The sequence below is a fragment of the Arvicola amphibius genome, chromosome 13 (assembly GCF_903992535.2).
Source record: "Arvicola amphibius chromosome 13, mArvAmp1.2, whole genome shotgun sequence".
Classification (NCBI taxonomy): Eukaryota; Metazoa; Chordata; class Mammalia; order Rodentia; family Cricetidae; genus Arvicola; species Arvicola amphibius.
This window is the reverse complement of record NC_052059.1, coordinates 23,521,826-23,525,839: the sequence shown is the minus strand read 5'-3', so window position 1 is coordinate 23,525,839 and position 4,014 is coordinate 23,521,826. Positions and strand designations below refer to the sequence as shown.

The window sequence follows — 4,014 nt, the reverse complement described above, 5'->3', positions numbered from 1 at the left end:
TATGTGTGTGTGTGTGTGTGTGTGTGTGTGTGTGTGTGTGTGTGTGTGTGTATATATACATATATATATATATATATAAAAGTTTCTTAGATGTTAGGTTTCCACATGACCCATCAAATAGTCTTTAGTCTTAGCTGTCTCACAAGCATTCCTTCCTTCACAACTCTTTAGTTCCTGCTTCATCCTCCCATTCTGCTTCAGTCTTCCCCCTTCCATTTGTAACTATCTAATCCCTTTTACCTTCCTTGGGAGATACTTCCCTTCCTGCTAGTCCCATATACTATATACTATATACAGTTTCTGTTCAATGGTCCATTGTGCAAATTAAGTTCTATAATTCAGAGTAGTATTATCACAGTATTTTCTTACGCCCAGCTAGCTCAGTCGGTAAAGCATGAGACTTTTAATCTCAGGGTCCTGGGTTCGAGCCCCACGTTGAACACCAGATGAAGACATAAGTCACAAACAATCTCACACCAGTTTGGAATTATGATTAATAGAATGGTTATTTATTTGAATGGGAAAAACTTACAGATCACCGTCCCAGACAACAGCCCTCTGCGCAATCAGGAAGGGAGCCTAGTTGCCGGAAGCAGAGCCGGAAGCCAAAGAGCAAATGGAGGGAAGTGGTTGCGGTTTTTTAAAGAGAGAGACCACGCCCCAATGGGCTGGTATCTCAGCGGCTATTGGCTGAAGGAGCAGAAGGGGCTCCTGCAACACCAGTATTAACAAACTACTGTACAAACCTTTATGGAGAGCTCAGACATTCTAGAAAAATGAAAATTGCCTTCTAACTTATTTTCTTTTGGTATTTACAAGTGTGAGAGTTTGCATGATAAAAAAAAAAAGAGGAATTCTGTGATTCTGTCCAGAAGTACGCACTGTCCTCTTGTAGCAGTTTTCCCATACTGACACAATAATAGCTTTAGCTTCAGCTTACTAGGAGGCAGAAAAAATTTCAATCGCAAGTTCCTTTCTTCTCTCTCTGCTCTCCAAACCTACTTTAAACTTAAAATAAGCTTTCTAAAGAGCACATTTGTTCATGTTTGAAATTTCAGATTATGTCCCTGAATGTCTCCTTTCCCTTTTTCTGATTAATAAACTGCTAGCCATTTTTCATGAGTCATATAATTCATTCTGTTGATAACACTGCCGAATGGTGTCTTTCTTACATTCTGTGATACTTTTTGTAAGTCAGTTCAGAGGACAATGTTCTGCATGTTATTTAACATGATAACAACCCACTGTCTGGCCTAAGACAAATCTGCAATTATAAATATTCACAAAAGCAAACAATAGGTTATTGGCATTTTTATATGTGAACCAGAAAAAAAATCTTGTAAGATGATTCTACTTTCTAATTTTCAATAAAATATCTACTTGTTGATCTTTGGATTAGTATTTCTTGGTTTGAAAAAATGTGTGTTTGTGTGTGTGTGTGTGTGCTTGCTTTTATTTGCAGGGGAAACACAGAGTAGAATTATGAAAATAGAAAATGTGCATTTAAATTACTTGAATTGTATCACATTTAGATACAAAAGATGGGTACAGAGTTTGAGATTTGTAACTAAGAAAACAGTAGACTTGTAAGCAGTGTTACTATTATATAATTTCTTAGAAATATAAAAAATTAGTAATGTAAGTACAAATACATAAAAGATATAACCCTGAGATAAACCAGTATGAATATAGTGAAAGATGATGTGATAAATCCTGGTTTAAAAAGAAATCAGATGTGTTATAGTTTTTTATATAATGTGGTAGAGGTTCAAAGAAAATGAATCTATATTACAAAAAGTGTTGATGAATACAATCCTTAAAAATAGTTGGCAAGACAAGCATCTCTGGCAGTACGACAGGGTAGTTAGAAGGCTATATGAAGGTGAATTCAGGTTTAAGCAGAATAAACTTAACTTTGGTAACCAGAGTGTAAAACCACAAGATCTTAATGGACAATGGAACAATTCTGTATGTGCTTTTGAAATGGTGTTGTTAAAATACCTTAGTATTGCCAATACAAAATACGCAATATTGCGATGTCATCAAAGAAAAAAACAATGAGGAGATAGAGGTTGAAAGTCTTACGAAATGAAGCTCATCAGGGAATTAAAATAACCTGACCTCAGGTTTCTACTCTCAACAGTTAAGGGCATCAGGAGAATCAAAAGGAATTTAGCACTGAACCATTTGATTTTACAAATACTCTTAATTCGGAGTGCTGACTGATACCAAAATTGGCTCAAATTAAACAAAAATGTAGTATATTATAAGGTTGTGCTTTATGCAGAATTATTTTTAGGACCTGACTTCTGGAAATAGATGAGATGACTCCAAAATAAAGCATGATTAAAACAAAAAAAGATTGGTGAGCGATAAGATAGGAAAATGCCCCCAAAAAACCAATTTAGCTTCCAGGGATATGCTGGCCAAAGATTATGGGGAACTATTTCCAGTCTTCAAAGTTTTACTCAAGTGCAAGTGTTACAGCATCAAGAAATAATGGGTGCTGTAGACAAAGTAAACAAATGCATCTAAATATCTGATTTCTCCCTACTTAAACACTGAGCTTTCTTGAGAAATAAAATAATTTATTAGGTGGAAGTTTTTATACTTCATAAAACTTAAAAACAATACAATTTAAAATTTTGAGGTTTTTGTTTGCCCAAAACTCAAAAGTGATATTTTAAAAAGTTACTCTTGAAAAATAAACTTATTTTCACCAATAAATATGCTGTGTCCTATTGAAATCCCAAAAAGAAGAGTTTCTTATACATGAGGAGTAGTTGATATCAGAAATAGAATTAAAAGTGGATTTAGATACAGTCGTGTGTTAGGTTGTGCACGCAAACTTAGTGTCCACTAAAGTGTCCACAAATTAAATAACAGGTAAACTCTCCTGTCACTAAGAAACTCTAAGGCACCACTTTCTAAGGTTACCCTTCAATTTTGTGGATGCATTTGCTTTATTATTTACTGGATTCATTTCTATATGTTAAGTAGAATTTATATGAATATCTATTGATAGGCTGCTGTAATCATTTAAAAACGAAACAGGTAATGATTAGAAGCCAAAGATTATTATGTACCTAATTAAATTATTATATTCAACTCATATAAAGGACTCTCCAGGTAAAATTTCACATATCTTAAAAGTAGAAAATAACTTTAACATGGTTTTACTATATTGTATTTGTGTTGGTTTGAATAGGTATGATCCACAAGACTCACATCTTTGAATCTTGGCCATATTAAGAGGTATGACCTTGCCAGGGTAGGTGTGGTCTTGATGGAGGAAGAATGTCACTGTAGTGCGGACATTGAAGTCTTATATGATCAAGTTTTCTTTAGTGTAACACAGTGTCTCTCCCTGCTGCCTGTGGATCAAGATGTAGGACTCTCAGCTCCTTTTCCAGCACCATGTCTGCTGTATGTGGTCGTGATGCTGGTAAGTCAGCTCTAATTGCATATTTTCCTTTACAAGAGTTTCCATGGCCGTGTTATCTCTTACCGTCAAAAAAACCATAATGAAGACAACACTCTAATTGGTTTAAGTTACAAAATGAAGTAAAGGAAAAATAAGCAAAGAAATCTAACTTAAGAATGAAAATATATTATCTTTATGTTTTGAGGAGGCAAATAGCATCATTCTACATTTATGTCCTGCTGAAGGGTAAGGAACTTAAGGTAGCTTTAAAATTTAAAATGCATTATGGACTTTCTTGAAATAACCGTGTAAGGTTCGAAATGTCTGTGCATTTAGGAAAAAGCAGTTTAATTAAGGACGATGTAGGACAGTTAGACATTGAAAACATTTTAACATAAGGCATATAATATGAAAAAATAATTATAATGTATGAACATCCATGTGTTTGTCCAAGAAGTCGGGTAGCAGATTGCGTGTCATCAAACAGACCACCTGGCATCTCGAAGCATGTCTTTTCTATACTTATTTCAGCAGAACAGATGCTTGAAACTCAACAACATTTTGAGGGCATGAACGGGATAGGAGATGTT

The 4,014-nt window shown here is 34.6% G+C and overlaps 1 non-coding gene across 1 annotated transcript; it reads left to right on the top strand.

The window, feature by feature from the left end:
* Positions 1–369: 369 nt before the first annotated feature.
* Trnak-uuu lies at positions 370–442 on the top strand. Its single transcript has one exon. It is a non-coding gene; the product is annotated as a tRNA-Lys (tRNA).
* Positions 443–4,014: the final 3,572 nt, after the last annotated feature.